General features: G+C 47.2%; 1 long non-coding RNA gene across 1 annotated transcript in view; it reads left to right on the forward strand.

Annotated features, from left to right (window-relative positions):
- Window positions 1-18,348, forward strand: part of LOC120381055 — a 34,172-nt gene extending 15,824 nt beyond the window's left edge. The window contains exon 3 of the long non-coding RNA XR_005587919.1: window positions 16,527-18,348. This is a non-coding gene — a long non-coding RNA (uncharacterized LOC120381055). The remainder of the gene's footprint in view (window positions 1-16,526) is intronic.
- Window positions 18,349-18,927: the final 579 nt, after the last annotated feature.

Here is an 18,927-nt window from a genome sequence, read left to right on the forward strand (position 1 = left end):
AATTAATCAGAGTGAAGACTCAGCACACCACTTCTGAAAGGTTGCTGACCCCTGGGCTAGATAAAGAGATGAAGCCACAGAGTATCATTCGCTGTAAGGGTGTTGAGGGCTGGTGTATATTCAAAATCTCCTTTGGAAGGGTAGTCGGGTGTGTGAAACTCCTTCCCCTGAGCCTAGAAGCTCAGTTCATTTTACTGAAAAATGTACAGACTCGAGGAGTGAACTCCTGGCCACCCTGATGTCAATGGCACAATTCCCATAGGCTCAGTGGGGCCAGAGTTTCACCCCAAGAGATCTAGGAGCAAGACTTCAGGGGGAATTTTCTAAGGCACAAAGGGCAGTTAGGTGCTTTGCTTCCCTTGGTGCCCTGGAAAAGTGTCTCTGGATTATCTCCAGACATGCAGAACTCTGCATTGCATCAAAGCCACACTGTGTCAGCATCAGGCTCTCAGCGGAGTGCAACCTGGGAGACCCCGAGTGACAGTGACGATATTTTTTCCTGTGAAATTACACATGACCATTTGTGGCTGTTGTTGGTCAGGGCTATTTTGCAACTCGGCATTTGGGGTTTTCCACAATGATTCTTGGAAATGGCCTTTTTCACTTTGACAACATGGACAGTTTGAAATTTTGCATGGTTTCTATGCAAGCAGATTTTTGCCCTATCTTGAAATTTTGTATTTAAACTACGGAGTGTTTCTTGATTAACAACAGGAAACATTTGGAATGCAACGGCCCCATTTTCACACAAACCTGAGCATAAATGTCTGTGAAATTTTGCCTCATTTTGTACAAACTGGCAATTTTTGCACATTCAAATAATAGGCAAAAAAATCTCAATGTCAAGGTGCTGAGATTTGCTTCTGAAACAGAGCATGTAACAGTGCATGTAGCAAGAGCCAGATCTATGAAATAAGACCTCAGACCAGGGCAAGATCACTTCCATGTGCACACACAACTGTGTATAGTGTCTCCAGTGTCCCAGAAAAAGGGAGTTTCAATTCCAAGTGGCCTCTCAGCAATTTTCCTGCTGTCCTTGAGTTTGCTTCCTTTTGTTTGGTTGTTTCGCTATGAGAAAAATAAATCAATTTATGATTTAATCACTGGCCCTAAGAAACTGGCTTGAAGGTCTGGAATGAGAACTGGCAGAGGTCAAGTGCAAAGGTGGAGATTAGCGACCTCCAATCGGTGAAAGCAGGAAGCCTGTTCCCTGACCCTTAAACTTTTCCCTTGGTTTGATCAATGGAACTTCACCAGTGCTGGTGCTTCTGCATAGGGAACTGGATCTATTACTTTAACCTGTTGTTGTACAGCTCTGGGTCTGGTTTGCTCTACTCTGCCTCCCCCTCGCAGCACTGGTATAGGAGCCGCCACTCTAGAGTTTAGAGTCTGACACCTCATTTTCTTTGTGTTCCTGGGCACGATGACACTAGCAGGCTCTGCCCTCATTGACACATTCCGCTGCCACATGCTAACCCCTTGGGCAACTGGAGGTGGAAGTGATTGAGGGAAGGGACTGGAGATCCTCCTGCCACTCCTCTCCCCCCCCAGATTCACACCAATGTAACTCCATTGACTCAGTCATGTGACTCCTGATTCACACCCCTGCAGCTGAGAGAAGAACCAGGCCTTCAGGTCTCATCCACATTAGTCTTTCCCATCCTCCTCTCTAACTTCCCAGTGTTGTTACCACCAACTTGGTTCCACCAATCCGAGGATGGGGAGCCCTGGTGTAGAAGAGACACCCGTGGCTGCTAGTGTTTTCATCACTGTGTCATTCCCTCATGCTCAGAATGGGGTAGGCAGCACCATGGTGAAAATGGTGGTGGCCATGGCAGTCTTGTCTACCCAAGCACCTCCCGCATTGCTGTCACTGGTGAGCCTGAACTGGCGACAGTGGGAAATTTTGAGGACAAAAGGGAAGTATAGACCTGGCCATGGGCTCCAACTTGGACCAATGCTTTGGGCTGCAATGAAGTTTCTTAGGAAGCCCATCCAGTGTGTGGGTGCAATTTAAACTCAAGAAAAGGGCGATTACAAGGACTTCGGGAGTCTGGATATGGCACACAGGTTCAGCCTTCATCCCCCTTCCATTGCAGTATCCAAGGACGCATCACACCAACTATTTCAAATTTCTTTGGTGCACCGACACTCTCTTCTCTCTCTGAGCCCTGTTGGCAACCCCCATTTGTCCCATCACCTTTTTCTGAAACTTGGAACCAAGTGAGATGATACGGCGGTCGAATTTCTCACCCAGCAGGATGAGGGAAGCTCTCGCTCCCCTCCAACACCCCATCACACCTTCAAGAAATTCTCCCTACTTGTGCTCCGTTCACATTTGGTTCCAGTTCGCGACACCTGGGGAGTTATATCCTAGCAGCAACAGATTCCAGAGCCGTTACCACCTTGTAAATCTGACACACATTAAACAGCAACACGTGCAGGGATGTTAGTGCTGTAGTAATCGAGGTTTCTTTTTTAATGACAGGAAAACCCTCTGGGCATAAACCATGAGGTACTGACACACATCGTGCTCCAGGAATATGTCCCACTTGCCTGTTCCTCTCTGGAAAGTCTGGGATTCACTGGCCAGTGGTGCTAGGCAGGGGACGGATGTTGAGTCCCTTTATCTCTTATGGTGGAAAATTTGTAAGTGGACAAAATCCACAGTGGGAGGACGGCAGCGTGGGGCAGGATCTTGCTGGGCTTTTCTGCCTGAGCATTGGGCCCAAGGAGCATCAGTGGGTAAGTACCCGCCATGCGGCACATCCACAGTTAGCTGATTCCCAGCACTGCATGTTTCTTGAATGACCTGCCTACGGGCATCCAGGTCAGGCCAGATCAACCCTCTCAAAACCACCTGTGAAAGGGGTGGGGGAGGGAACGGGACATCCCTGGCACTGCTGCTGAACTCAAGGAGGCATTGAACCCTTTGATCCAGGGATAAAACCACAGTCCTCAGTCACTCCGAAAGGTCCATAGTCGTCGTGTTTCCTGTTAGCTCAGCACTTTTGTTATAGGCTTCCTGAGCCCCCATCCGCCCCTGCTACCCAGCCTCACCCCTCACAAATGACTATGCAAGAGGAGGCTCACACCTGGCAGCAGGACTCTTTGAGAAAGGGTCATAAAAACACCACAGACACCTTGCAAGGAGACAGACCCTGAGCTCCCGCCCTTCTGATGTCCATCTTCGATGTTCCACTTTCATTCTGGACATTGTTTTCCTACTGGAACCTATTAGCGGGTGGTGGAATGTGATGCTCACAGAGATGAAAATGACCAGCAGCCCTTTAATGAGAAACAGTGACATTTAAATGGAGTGGAACGAGGGAACAAAATGCAAAATTTGCCAAGAGGATTAATGGGTTCCTTTATGAGAGCAAGCTGGGAAGACAGAGCTGCTACATGCTGCACTCTTATGCCATTAAAGAAATGGCTGAGCTGCAGGAGGTGGAAAAAGACAAGTCATGTGGTGGAACTGGGATCATTCAGCCAAGGAAGGGTGCTATTGTCTCTATTGGACAATAGGAACAAAGCATCCCTGGAAGTCCCCATATGGGAGAACAACAGAAAAACACGATGGAAGATTTCAGTAAGAGGAGGGGTAAACGAGGCTGTCATGAGGCTGAGCGGCCTCTCTCCGAATTAGAGTATGAGGGAGGGGCCACTACACTCCCCTGGGTGGGCGGAGTCAAACCTGCCCCGCCCCCTCCCTGGAAGTACCAGGGTGGGACAGGAAGTAGAAAAGCAGAGTCCTGGAGCTCAGTGGCTGCTGAACCACAGGAGAGACCGGACCTCTCTTCTAGGGAGCAGACCCCTCTGCAAGAGCCCGGCCCAGCCCCGGAGTGAACCGACGTCTTGCCCTCAGGGGAGGCAGACAAGGACCCCGAGGAGCTGCCGGAGCTACCAGTGGCCGAGTACCCGGAGAAGACGGGGATCTTTGGACCATGGGACCTTCACCCAGACTGTGGTAGGAAGGAGCCCAGGCGGACCAGACTCTAGTCCGGTGCTGCTGCCGGCGTGTGAGCTGGTGCATTGCAGCTGGAATCCCCGCTGACCCAGTGCCAGATCACCCTGCCACTGTTTGGGCCCTGGGCGGGGACCTAGTGGAGTTGGGTGGGACCGCATCCCCCTGCCACTCCACCATAGGCCAGGAGGCCTGTCTTGGTGCTCACCTGCTGCCTGAGCCCCTAGACTGCTTTGGTGCTCACCCCTGCAAGAGCCCTAACTGTCTGTGGCTCTGCCCTGCCCAGGGGGCCAGAGCTCCATGACAGGCTGCTAATTATAGGCTGTTAATTACTGTCTGCCCCAGCCAGGTGGCTGTGGGCTAAAGACTGTTTGTGGCTCTGCCCTGCCCAGGGGGCTGGGGCGCTCTCCTATGAGACCTGCTTGCGATCTGCCAGTAGAGAGGCAGACCTGCTCGAGTGTTATCTCCGGGGAGGATAGCCATTGACTGGGTGGGAGGAAAGTTTGGCACTATGTCTTATCTATCTCAGTGTAGGATATAGGTTCCCTCCACACTGCTCCACTGTGGAAACATGACTGTGACCTGCACAGACCACTTCCTCCTGAGTGAGAAGGGATCTTCATCCTTATTCGTTCCCAGGCCATGCCAGCTAGCCTGCTTGCCCTGTCGGGAGACATCTGTCTCACCTAGGACTCTGAAGAAAAGCTTCAGACGAGAAAGGAATTGCTCTAGTTCCTGACAGCAGGTTTGAATTTCCAAACAACGGGCAGTGTTTTCTGTTTTCTATTTTTTTTTTCGCGGCAGTAAAGCAAAGAGGCATGCATGGCAATCCCAACCATATGGGCTTGGGCCGACTGCTAATATGGAAAATAATTAAATGACTGGATTTTTCTATTAATAACAAGGAAGGGGAAGAAATTAGAGCGAGTCCGACAGTGGAAGGAGGACAAAAATATGCCAGGAACCTCCATAACTAGGTAATTTAGATGTGTAGGGTGCGATTGGAATCCCAGAGACAGGGCCCAACCAGAGGATGCCTGAGGGTTTTTAAATGACCTGGGAACATACCAGCCCTCCTGGACAACCTCCCATAAGGAGAAAGAGGAAACCAGCTCCTAATGGGAATGTAACCACCGTACAGTATGGCCCTGCATCAGGGAAGATGGTTTTGGCTCCATTCTGTGCCAATTACCTCAAGGCAAGCACTATAAAAGGCACGGGATCCCATTCCCACCCAATATGGAACCATATGCCCAGTAACCAAGTACATTTGCAGCCGGCACGGTAGGCAGGAGCAGGAGTCATTGCAACATCACACTTGTACATTATTACAAGGGAAGTGAACCAAAGAAATGAACTGAGCAGAAACAAACTCAGAATTATTACCAGGCCAGGACTCAGTGTGCTCTGTGGCCGAACAAGGAGACACTCAATGCAGGGCAGGACAGTGACCAGCACAGCACACAAATGCTCCGTTCTCCTTCTGTTTATCAGACCCATTGCAGATCTCACCACAACTGCCCCTGGCACTGACGGCTCTGCCCCTGCTGCGTCTTCGTCAATCCTACCTCAGCTGTCCCTGCATCTGTGCTGCCACATCCCCGTCTGCTGTGCCTTCGCCATTTCACTATCCACCACGCTGCTGTCTGTCTCTCTGGTATCCACAGTGGCCTCTGTCTTTCACATGTCTCCTGCCCCGGATGCTGCCATTCCAGGTTCTGTCCCTGCTCCACTGTGGCATCTATTTGACCTTATATCGGTAGCTCACCATGCCCCTTTGCCAAGAGGATGAGGATGAGGCGTGGCTGACTGTTTTCCTGCCAAGGGGTTGGCAGAAATTTGACACAGAACAACAGACTCAGCCTCTGCTCATGGGGTTTATCAAATTTTAGTCATTTCCTGCTGGGAGGGGTCTTAGCTCCTAGGATTACGACACAGCAAGAATCAGGAGGGCAGGAATTGACGCTGGGCTGAAGGGTCCCAAGGACGTAGCTGGGGATGGACCCAGGAGTCCTGGGCATGGAAGCCTATCCCTAATCAGTCTGTTCTTTATTCCCATTACAAAACACTGCGTTTCATTCTCCCGTCAAAGGGCAGATTGTTACATGATCAGCTGGCTGATACAGTCTCGCTGCTCATGGTTGTCTGCAGCCGAGGCCAATGACTTTCACGTTTGGCTCAGAGTTTCCTTCACTGTGATTTTCTTCGTTCTCTTTGAAGGTGGCAGTTATATGCGGCCAGCGTGACTGTGTTGAGCCCTGTGTTTTGACCACAGTCCACGTGGAACGATGGGTGGAATTGCATCAGTCTGAACAGAGGACACAAGCCCCTATCAGAGGGCTGCTCTTCAGACCAGAACTTCGCACCCAGGACATGACTTAGATGGGTGGAGCTGCTGGAGAAACAACCCTTGTTTTATCTAACTGGTTCTGCACCGGGCTCAGTGACAGGATGTGTGACATGGTCCTTGAGATCTGTGGCCAGTGCCACTAAAGAGGATGCCAGTGAGACAGATGAAGATGACGATAGTGAGACACAGGAGGATGCTGGTAAAGCAGATGCAGCTTCTTTAACCTTGCAAAAGTTTCCGACATCACATTTAAGCTGCATTAAAAATACCCCTAGGTCCAGCTACGATATATTGAAACATCTCGAGCTCTTTCTTCTCAAGCAACTCCCTAGTGATCCGAAAGTGCACAGGTGGGTGTATTCCGTGCTACTGATGGCGCTGCAGAGGGACAAAGGCATTATTTTTCATCAGCCCCTGAACGTAGGGATAGGCAGATCCTCTGAAAAATTCCTTAAAGAGCTTTACAGAAACTCAGCTGCCTTTGAAGTTACTGTCTGCAGGAGACTCAGTTTTTGAATCAAAAGACACCAGGACACCATTAGTGGGAACAGAGCTCGGTGAATGCAGTCTGTGGCTGTACGTTTCGCTTTCTGAACATCTCAGCTGGACTTTGTTCACTTTCTGCAGCTAGTCTAGCTAATTGGCTTGATTCATGTCTTACGCTAGTGTGAGACTGGAAGGGTCAGGTAACCATGGGCAGGTTTTCTATAGTAGGTCAGTACGTGGTTTCTTGTACCTTGCTTCAAGTACCTTGTTTCAAAGACAATGGGCTGGATGGACCTCGGGGCCGATCTGGTCTGGCCAATCCTATAACAGGAAAGTATCCTAAGATTAAAAGTGCAGAATGACTCCCCAAATCCCCCAGCTCCCACAGTGCAGAGTGACTGGGGAATAGACCATGTGCGCAACCCAGCTGGTAACTGGAAATCTCTCATGATGTCGACGTTGCGGGGTTTTAAAGTGCATTGCTTGACACTTTTTGTTGCTCTGTACATGTTTTATAATCTCTGTCTGTCTCTGACTCTTTAATAAACCCACAATGCTTTGTAGATTACATGGCACCTCTTTGCCAACAGCTGCTCTGCATGACTCAACACTGCTACCGAGGCAGGCTGCTCTGTTCTGATGGCTAAGCCCGTCTGCAGGAAGCACTGAATACAAGCAGCTCAATCCCGCTTCAGATCTCAGAGCAGTGCAGAATTATTTCAGCGGTTATCAAATTAAAATCGCCTGCAAGAACTGAAGACCCGCAATTCTATGTTTACAGGTGGGACACATTTCAAAAAGGGCTTTTAGATAATTTCACTCAAAATAAAGTATTTCTAAGGAAAGAGAGACCCCTGGAATTTAAAAATACCTTTTCACTCCCTTTATTAAACCTCCACAGAGGCTTGAAATGAAATGGCTTTGCCTGGCAGTTTTGTCTCTTGCTATTTGCCAAGTATTGGTTTGCTTCTTGTATTTCCAGCAATGATCCTTTTTTTTCCCAATTAAAAATGTTTTCACTTATCTAGCCCAAAGCACCAGCAGCACAATACCCAGCAGTCATTGCTCAGCGTATGTACATTCAGTAGGTCCAAGGAAAGTCATCTCTGCAAACGGTACTACAGAGGGGCAATTGTTCTGAAGTCTCGCCCGCGTTCCTCTGGGATCGATTACAGCCATGAAGAGGCATAGGCCAGGCTGCCTGCATACATGTGAGAAAAGTATCCGAAATACAAAGGAGACCCAAAGTGTAGCCAAGTGACCATGCCTTTTAGGGACCCAGCTCACGAGCCCAGCCCTGCTCAGGTTTCTGTTGAATTGTGTTTAACCCCATTCTGTTAATTTAGGGCCTATGGTAAATAACTATACTAATAGCGCTTCTCTGTGTGCTAACTGCAGGCTCATCCAATACCAAATGTTATGCCTCATTTGCATTACAGATTATATAAACACTAGGTGCCATTCACAATGGGCTTGATCCTGCAAAGTGCTGCTGAGTGCTGCAATCCAACCCAGCGAAGTCTGTTAAGGACACTTTGTTTTTTAGAATATGAGTAATCCCATTGGCTTTAATGGGGGCTGCTGGGAGCTCAGCATGTTTGAAATCAGGCCAATTATCTAGGAGCCTAAATATAGGTTTCAGCAACAAACGTGAGGTCCTCGTTTTTTAAATCTTGGCGTTGATTGTTGGGGAAGCACAATGCTCTGTCAAGGTTTGATTTCCTTTTAAGTCACTGATCTGCGTTTACTGCTAACCCCATCTTAACAAAGTCTGGATTTCTTAAACTGAGAATTCTCTTAGGACTTTTTTAGAGAATCAATGAAAGGTGAGAATAAAAACTAAAACAATGCAGAACAAAGCCATATCCTTTTGCAGGGAGCATGCTGCATGTGTTCAAAAAGGATGTGCTGCACGTGCACTGCAGGAAGCGTGCTGCATGCACTCTGCAGAGAGTGTGCTGCATGCGCTCTGAAAGGATGTGCTGCATGCACTCTGCAGGGAGCGTGCTGCATGCGCTTGGAAAGGATGTGCTGCATGCACTCTGCAGAGAGCGTGCTGCGTGCGCTCGGAAAGGATGTGCTGCATGTGCACTGCAGGGGATGCTGAAAACACTCTAGAGGGATGCTCTGTGAAGGGACGTATAGCACAGCTCTGAAGGGATGCTCTGTGTGCTCTCTGAAAGGACGTGCTGCATGCACTGTGAAGGGGTGCATTGCATGAGCTCTAAGAGATGTGCTGCATGCTCTCTGGAGGGGTGGGCTACCAGGGTGCTCCTTTCTTCTACTCCCCTTTTGAGATCTCACCCATGTGTCCACAGGGGAATTCCCCTTCCAGGCCAGATTGACAATCCTCTGTTCAATCCCCTGCCTAAGTCTTTTCCGCTCACTATAGGTGCTGGGACAATGAAACCTCCCCTCTGTTGTGAAGATGCCCCAAGCCAAGGGGAGACTGTCTGGGGTTGGGGTTCACATTGTGACGTCTTCTGGTTAGGGAACGGGCAGAGAGCAGTGGTGCTGAAGGCAGCTTTGTTACCTCTGGGTTGTTAGTCTGACGGTTTCAACGTGCTCCCCACCATGAGTCTCCACTGGCTCCTGTCATGGATGGGTTGGCTTCCATTAATCTGGAATCAGGGAGATACTGAGCATTATTCCCTTAGCCAGGCAACTGTCAAATGCCTTTAGCCTGAATGAGAAATGTAAGTTATTTTTTTAAAAATGGTATTTATTTGTTTGTGGTCTCAGTGATCTCCAGTTGTGTTTGTTTTAGCCTGGAGCTAAATGAGTTGCTATTGGGATATCTATAGCCCACACATACCCCCAAACCACCAGCACTGTAAACCTGGATGCGTCCAAGTATGCAATTCTTTAAGGCCAAATTCTGCTCTGTTTCACACGTATGACCCCTTGCACTTCAGTGGAGTTGCTCCAAACAATCTGAGAGCAGAATTTGCCCCATTGTGTTTGAAGGCAATGAGACAACTCATGTGGCATCAAGCGATTGCTTTCCCTTAATGATGCGTTTGCAGGGTCCAGGTAGCCAGATCACTAACCTAAGGGACACACCTTCCAGGCAGTGAAGAGAGAATGGAGTCTAGGGGAAAGAAGGAAGAGCAGCGTCTCAGGAAAAGACAAGAGAGCAGCAAAATCCATTTTCATTTATTCTGCTATTTTGTGGTTGCCAGAATCAAAAATATCAAGAATAAGTCGCATTCAGATTCAGTTTATCGCTCTTGGAATACATTGGATTCACCTCTCTCTCTCTTTGAAAACTTCTGCTCCCATGGACAATCATCTCTAGGACTGTATTGCTTTTAGGTGGATCTTTTTTGGATGCAAGGCAAGTAACTGACAGAAACAAAGGATTAACATGGAAGCCCTACTCCTCAGTAAGCACCAGAAAGAGATTTCTCTATGGAAAAAATACGTGAGAGGGTTTCTAGCCAAGAAAGTGACCGTTCGTTGTGTGGTCTTCAGAGAGAGCCTCAGAATAGCAAAACAACATTATTAGAAAGCACAGCAGGCCAGTTGCCTCTAATGATCCCCCCTTTCCCATTAGAGGAGGCATTCTACATTGGGGGAGGGGGGTTGGGCCACTCCCCACTTCTTCATTATGATATGGTAGTAAGATATTTTCTGCAAAAGGCCAGCAGTTGGAAACAGAGAGGTTGTACATTGCCATGGTGGTGCCTTTGTCTTTGCTGTGTATAGATCTGCAATGAGTAAAGAACATAGGCCAATATTTTCCAAAGTGACTAGTGATTTCAGGTGCCTCAGTCTGGGGAGGAGGGAGATGAGAAGCCTTAAAGGAGCCACATTTTCAGAGCGCCTGCTCCCTAAAAGTCAGGCCCTTTAAGATGTCTCAAGCTGGGCCTCCAAAAATTGAAGCCACAGATTCTTTTCCTGCAGCAACTGTCCTGCTGTCTTCTGCAAAGAGGAGGAAAACTGGTTATTACAAACCGGTGTTTCCCACAATGAAATAGGGCCTCAGTTCCATCCTGGAGGAATTATTCGCCTTTCGGTCATGAGGGAAATGTGCCTTGATTCACATTTCACTGATGGCGTTTGAGGGACCAACCCATGCTAGGAAATAATTTATCCTCTTCCTTCCAGCTTTCCCACAGTACATGAGCTATTCATGTGCATCAGCAGCTGGGAGAGGCTCTCCTGGAGTGGAAGGCAGGAGATGGGCATTTTCTACTAACCCTATTAATTTGATCCGTAAACAGCATTAGAGCTGTACTGGCAAAGGAAAGCTGCATGAGCCAAAACATGACCATCTAGGCAGAGGGGAAGGATTGTCCAGCAGTTAGAGTGTTGCACTGTGTCTCTTGGAAATCTGTCCTTGATGTGTCAGAAGATTTTTCATTCAGTCACCTCACTACTCTATTCTTGCCCTTAATACTGGGCCATGTTCATCTGATTCCCAGCTTGCCAAGGCCTTTCACCAAATGCTCTTGCTTTGTCTTTCTCTCTCCGAGTCTGTTCCCTTTTCCTCTCAGTTTTGCGGTTCAGCATTTTTTGAAAGGATCGTAAATGGAACTTCATCTGTGCACTCGAACTGACGTGCTTCCCACAAAGACATAACATTCGAAACAACTCAAACATATTAAAGCTAACTTTGTTTTTAGTCCAACTCCTGAAAATTAAATTTGGTGGTGGTATAAACAGGATATAAAGTGCTGCAAAAAAAAAGGGCTCGGAGAGGAATATTTTTCTCCCTCACTCGCCCTGAAAGAGAGGAAGCAACCTGTGGGGATCACATCACATGGCATTCCTATACAATATTAAAAACCCAACAGCTAATCACAACCAGATCCGCTTCCCTTTGCTCCATTCTTTTTAAATATCTTATGAGAAAATTGACATCCGTTCAGTTTCATCTACGTGCCACTAACAAGCTGATCAGAACGTTGTGCATTGGGGGAAAACAACAGGCCAATGAGAAAGTTTCCGCAGGATCCGATGTTTTGTTTAATTTTCACATGGATGGATAAAGATGGGGGGAGAAATGATGGTGGTGAGGGGTGAAGGGACATCGCTTGAAAACAGGAGACAGAATGTGGGATGGCAGAGAGACAGGACTGTGAAATGAGACCTCTGAAAACACTGCAGCCAGCACAGTTCTGATGGGAGCTAAAGCCTGCTATCCTAATAGGGGATGCAGGATTTAAAGCTGCTTGATTCAGCAGTACCATTCAATGGCCCTTAACAACTGCTTCCATGAAAAGAGGCTTGCAAAGGGTTTCTTTTAAAAAAATCTCTCATTGTCATATTGCTTTTTCATGAAACCTTTATTGTCTGGGTGTTTCATGGATGTTTTCTGAAATTAGAAAAAATCTTTTTGTGAGGCCCCAAAATAAATGGGGATAAAATAAAATAGAGTGAGTGAAACCAGAATGCCGAGTCTGTTTTTAACACACAGTCTGAGAAGATTGTCTGCTTCTTTAATTATGGCTGGAGTCTGAGCACAACTAGGGTGTTCTTTGTTCCCTGGGCCTGAGAAAGCAAGTTCATAAACTCCCAAACCCGAGAGTGGGAACAGCTGGACAATGCAGCTAACAGAGCAGGAACCATTGTGGAGATATTATTTATTAAGGACAATGACTTACATTTCTAATAGCACCTTTCATCAGAGGATCTCAAAGCACGTTCACAAACATTCAGTAACTGAGTCTATCAGCTTGTGGTAGCTCAGGGACAGCAGTGACACCTGGAGGGTGGGATTCAGCTGCTCTTTAGCCCCTTTGGACCAGTGGGAGGCAGAAAGCAAAGAAGACGATCACATCTGGCTGAGAAAGTCCTGACTTCAGACAGCAAGGGTGAGCGCCACACCTCTACTAGACATGAGTCCTTTAACAGCCACAATTCATTAATATTCATGCTCTGTATTATAGTTGTATCGAGAGGCTCCCAGCTCCAAGATCAAAACCCCATTATGCAAAGCACTGCACAGACCTAATCAAGATCAGGGGCCCCCTTGTGCTGGGTGTGACATTGTACCCCATAAGGCTTCATGGGACTATGCTTATGAATGTATATATGGTATAACTGGAATATGTTCTATGCTACATCTGCCATGTAACATATCTATGCACAGGTTCTGATCTACTGAATACCTTCCTCCTATTTGTATGCATGTGTCATTGTTGTACTTGAAGTTAGGAATATTGGCTGTCTACTTGCTTGATTTCTAAGTAGCCTTAGTAAAGCATTTGGTCAGCTTCTTGGCACATCAGTTGACAGGTCCCAAGGGGGTTTCTGTGATCAAACCCGTCACACTGGGCACAGACCCCCTTGTATCACCACTTTGTCTAGGCTCCTTACTCCCATCTCCTGACCCTCACCATGGTGTCTGGGCACTGCACCCCCCACTCCTTTAGTGCAGCTTCTGATTTGAGAGACCTCCTAAGGTTAATTTAAATCATAAACCTGAGTGGTCACCTTCAGCTTCTATTTATGCTTCGGTTTCACTAGGACCTAAAGGCACCTAGATGTCCAGCCCAACTATTTCTTTGCATTAGAGCTGATGGAAAATGTTTGAATTTAGAATTTTTCTGACGAAAACAGGAACACGTTCTTTGCAACCAAGGTTTCCATTTTTCAACCACCTCTCACTCAACTGACTTTTACAGCTTGCCTGGCGCTTTGGCAGACCGACCGACGCCATGGTGGGGGATCAGGAGAAGAAAACAAAAACAACCTTTAATTACAACTAAAACCACACCGTACGCAAACAAAGGAACACACAGTCATCAACTAAGCACACCGTCATTGCATCATTTGTGTCAAATCTCCTGATTTCTGGACCATCAGCCTTAGCCCATTTGTGGTAGGACTTCAGTTTTCTGTTGCGGTTTTATGGCACCTCCAGCACACAATGCCGGATCATACCATGTTGATGAATTGGTTCAATCCTGACTTAAGAGCCCCTAACACCTAAGAGGGTCAATGATATAATGAAAGGTTTGAACCAAAAGGGCCTGGATGGCAAGCTGCTTAGCTCCACCACGCAGTGAAAAGGGAGCCAATGGGAATGACTCTCGTTTGCACCAAGGCCATTTTACACCTCGGCCAGAGTGGTGTGAAACAGGCTGGAGTATAAATGAGAATCGGGCCCTGTAAGTTTACAACCAGGAGATTCTGTTACAAACTCTCGCAGGGCAGTTTGCCCACATGGCTCTGTCTCGGCTGGTTTGCAGAGGAGCCCCCAGGGGCTGACGCTCGTTTAGACCATGATCACACAAAGACTTACCCATGTGCTTAACTTTAGGCACCTTTAAGTCAGCAGAGGCCACTCACATAAAGGGAGTTACACATGTGTGAATCTTTGCATGACTGCGGCCTTGCCTGGGAGAACACTAATCCACCATCTGGTGATAGTAGTTGGTGTTTATTATAATCCAGGGGTTTGTATCTCTATATATTCATAAGTAAGAATTGTGCGGCTGCTGAATCATTGAATATTTCACTCTGTGAACAGCAAATTCCGTAGAGGAACAATGTTCCTCTGAGGAATTTGCTGTTCACAGAGTGAAATATTCAATGATTCAGCAGCCGCACGGTGCTAACCTACTAATAAAAAACACCAAGTCCTCTTGAGGCACATTACTTGTTGGGGGCAGAGAGGAGGCGGAGCTGAGAGTGAGGCTGAGTTTGGGTCAAACTTTTCACGCTAGTTGCACTCGCAGCTTCTCTTTGAGGTGGGGCTTACATGAGCTGTGGTGCTGCATTGGCTGCAGCAGAGAAGGTTGAAATCTCCATGTGCAATGCAGCAACTCTGGCCCAGCAAATGTACCACTGGCGACTTCATGTAAGCAGCCGTGTGGCTGGTGAGGTTTAATATGCCCATTTTAAAGATAGAGAAAGTGAGATGAGCAGCTAACTGACTTTAGGTCACACCAAGAATCAGTGGCAGAGCTGGGGCTTGGAGATGAGCCCACCCCAGGATCCTTACTCTCTCCTGGCCGTGAATCTAGACGTGAACTCTCTGATTGATCCCTATCTGTATAAAGGGCTGAGGTGATTGCCTTCGACAGCAGGGGTTGGAATCGATGACCCACGAGATTCCTACCAATCCTGTATTCTTAAAACTCCACATTGAAACAACACTGAACTAGAGGGAAGTTCAGGCGGAGATCCAAGCTTTGTGGCCATACCCAGGAGTCCTAACTCCCAGTCCCTGGCTCTAACCTCTGGATCCCCAGCATGGCTCTAAGGAGAAGCTACTGCTACTCTCACTCATCTCTCGTCTCTGGTCCTCCACCCTACCACCTCCAAAGCCACCAGATGGCAGCGGGTTGTGATAGCACCGTGTGCTCTGCCAGGGAAGATTTTCTGGGAACGTTTTCTCATTAGGTTTGCAATTGTTAAAATGTGAGCCAAGCCCCAAGACGCTGAGGGGCTGTTCAGCAGCAGCCCACCCCCGCAGGGCAGCTCTATTAAACCCTGCGGTCCCAGCCGTTCCTCTCATCTAAAATGAAATTTTTTCAGTCAAATAAACAAAAGTCTTGTGATTTGGCAGGTCATTTGAACTGGCTTCTTCCAGTTCCTGCCATTAGAACTATTACCAGTTATTTTTTGATTAAAGCAAGCATCTTCCCCTCACCATTTCCGCTTTTTTTTATTTTTCACCAGATTTTCCGAAATTCACATAGGTTTGTGGTGCTTTCTGACATCAGCGATGGCTGCAGCTTCTCAGGAGAAATGATTTTCTCAAATTTCGAACAAAAATACATAATTACTGCTCTCGTTCCACTCCAGAAAGATTGAAGGGTTTTCCCCCCCCTGGTTTTATTAATTCTGAGAAAAGCATTTGTAAGTTGCCTTAACACACGCACACCAACTCGCTCTCTTCCCCCCACTGCTTTACCAAGAATCTTACTCAGACACTTCAAAGAGCTGATGTTTGTCTGGTGACGAGCTCTTCCCCGGCTATGATCTATTTAGCACTCACAAGCTAGGAAGGGCAGAATCCAGTTAGCGCTTCGGCAGGAGATCTCCAAGGTAAATAGGGTCCTAGATGGAGAGGAGAGGCTGAGAAACCAAAGATCTCCTGTGGTCCTGCTAGAACAGATAGGATAGCTGGCGAGATAGTTAGAAGCACCAGCAGTGTCTTATTTGCTTGGGAAGGGCAGAATTTATTGGGGAAGGGAACTGATGGAAAGGCAGAATTTATTGATTTGCTTGGGGGCCAAGTTGATTATTCAGGGAGTGATGGAATGGAGTTTTGGGGGGTGGGGCTGACTTCCCAATCAGAAACCTACATGATGTTCTAGTCCCCAGCAGACTGAGCTGAAATACCAAAGTCCCTTCTGAGAACTACAGCCCATGAGCTATTTTGTGGTGTGTGTGTCATCCTGATCCGGCTCTTAGGAAAATGTGATTTACAAAGAGTAAGCAGACAGATAAGGATGACCCTCAAAGGCCTATTCCATAGGGGACATGTCCATTTCCCCCAAATCCAGAACCTACAAGGTGCCACACATTGTAGTTCCCATTATCTGGCAGTTGCTACAGATTCCTGGGCTAGGACAGGCTGCAGTTGGGTATCATACAGCTGAGCTGGTGTCGGCTGGTCTCAGGGTTGGATTGTTTTCTGACTTCCATAAAAATTGGAACTGAAAGACAATAAATGGGAAAAAAACAAGCAAGCAAAGGCAGGGATGGGGAAGAAGATATCATGGGAGTGGATTTTATTGTCAATCTGTCTTTTTGTTTTACCAGGGCACCGGAGTCGCCACTGTGCATCTGGAAACAGGACGACAACATCACAATACTCAACCTTTTCAGTAGAATGGGAGCTTCCTAATAAAAGCAACACATGCAGGAGAGAACTGGGCTGCCCATTGCAGAGGCTCCAGATGTGGAGACATGAACTTTTAATTAATAATAAAATGCAATGAATGATAAAAGGGCCTGTCCGCTAGAGCTGACTGGAAAAGGTTTTGCATGACTGGGCCCTCGTCAAATTAGAAAGGAACAATATGTTTTCACGTTATTAGGACATTAAATCAAAGCCCATGTTGTGAGCACCAGCATACCCCATCTCGAAGGGACATGTGTCCAATTAAAACTCAAGCAGTAAAAAAACCATTTTGTCAGTTGCCGCGTCTGCGGAGTGTCCCCTCTTTTAAAAGGCTGGCACGGTGTTGTCGTTCCGCGTGGCAATAGAGCATTGCTTCGAGATGTCAAGACGGATTATGGATCCTGGGACACATTTTCTGAGGTGTGGCCTCCCTTCCGGTGATTCTGCACCAGCATTTCCATCATGTGTGCATGTAACTACCCACATAGGTGAACATTTGATGGGTGCAAAGGGGCTGGTGGGCTCTTCTCAGTTGGAAGTATAGGCCTATGTCTGCCTAAGCACTCTTGTAAATGTGCAGTCTGTTCACAGCACACACAATGTGGTCCAGCCATTGGCTTTATGCTCCAGAGAAGACATCAGGGTGGAGAGTGGCCTAACAGATACTGTGACTTGCATTGACATGGGCCTGGTTTTTGCACTTTGGCCTCCACTGGTGCATGCTCTACAGGGGACAAATACTAGCACATGCAGGGGCTAGGTTCTGCTACCTGGAGACAGGTGTTTTGTGGGAGAGAATTCCATCCCCTGCACATGCCTTGTTAGAACCTTCTATGTGCACAGGTGGGCATTGGCGGAACGAAATGTGTGCAAATTGCACACGTGGAAGCTGGGTTTAAGCCACAAAAGAAATCAGGGGCTTTGAGATCCTTGGAGGAAAAGTGCTTGGTGCCAAAAATAAGGTTCTGTATAGAGGTAAAATAGATGTAAAACTATTAGGGGGAAACAAATGATCTGGATATAAAATAACTGTTGCAATTGTTGGGTTGGTCTCAGCTGTGGTGTCCAGGACTGCATGGAAATGCAGGCTCCCCGGGCCTTCACTCTTAGGAGTCGTCCCTCTAGCCTGCTTAGGGAGCCAAGGGTGCTCAGCAGCACCTAGCAGGATTGAGCCCTCAGGTCCTGACCAGCCAGTGACCTGTGTGGGCAAACCCTTTGGACCATGCATAGCCTTCCTGCCTGGGGTGGGACTCTGTGTGGGGGAAAAGGCCTTCACTGGAGGGAACATTGCAGAACTGGGGGCTTAGGCTTATACCCAGGCACATTCACTACAACAGCCCTAGAAGCTAGCCTGAGCCCGCAGCTCTGCAAAGCGCTTCAGCAGGTGCCCAAGTTAAAGCACAGGTGTCAATGAAGTTATGCGCAAGCTTAAGCCCTTTTCTGGAAAGGGTCCTGATCAGGAGCTCAGGATCTGGGGATAACTTTGAAAGAGGCTTGGAAAGATTAGATGAGTATCGGTCAATGTCAGTAAATGTGGATTCACACAAACCGATGTAAAAATATTACTGCTCAATAACACTAGAAATGTACAGCTAGGCCGTGTGAGAATAACACCGCTTGAGAACTTAGTCTAAGGATATAGACTTGGTATATTTTGGCACGCCATGTTGACAATTGGTGTTTTAATGGTTACAAAGCTTTAACTTTTTGAATCTCAACGTGTACTGGCATTAAATCTTCTCTGACCTCCTCTTTTGTCTGACCCGCCCCCAAAATTTCTTGTGACTGAAAATTTAAATCAATACAAATAAAATGCTTACAAATAAACACTGGTCTTAGCCATTGAAATGATTAAAAAAAACCTGATGTCTGCCACACCTTCTTTGAAACAAGTTGAGTGAGTCACCCCAGAAAATGCACATCCATTTCTTCAACCAACGTGCTTAAGAATCTTCTTCTTCATATGGCTGATGTAAATGTAGAGCAACAGCTATAATTTTACATTTACATGGTTATGCCGGATAATTGCGTCTGGAGTAGCAGAGCGTATTGCTGTGATGCCTCCTTCGTATTTGTGAATCTGGCATTGAGTTGCTATATGTTCCATGGTCTGTTCTGGGTGACCAGTTGCTCACTGGAGAGTCTTTAATTTTCCATTTGTGCAGCAAGAATCCACATATTCCATGGTTTGTGCGGATACGGTTTAGGGTTGCCCATGAGCTTCATGGGAGATCGAAGAAAGGATCTTCTGCATCAAGTCTTTCACGAGGTGTTTATTTGTGACTTGTGAACTCCATTTGGCTTTCCAAGCTTCATCAG

The sequence above is a fragment of the Mauremys reevesii genome, linkage group 13, assembly GCF_016161935.1.
Source record: "Mauremys reevesii isolate NIE-2019 linkage group 13, ASM1616193v1, whole genome shotgun sequence".
NCBI classification, from domain to species: Eukaryota; Metazoa; Chordata; order Testudines; family Geoemydidae; genus Mauremys; species Mauremys reevesii.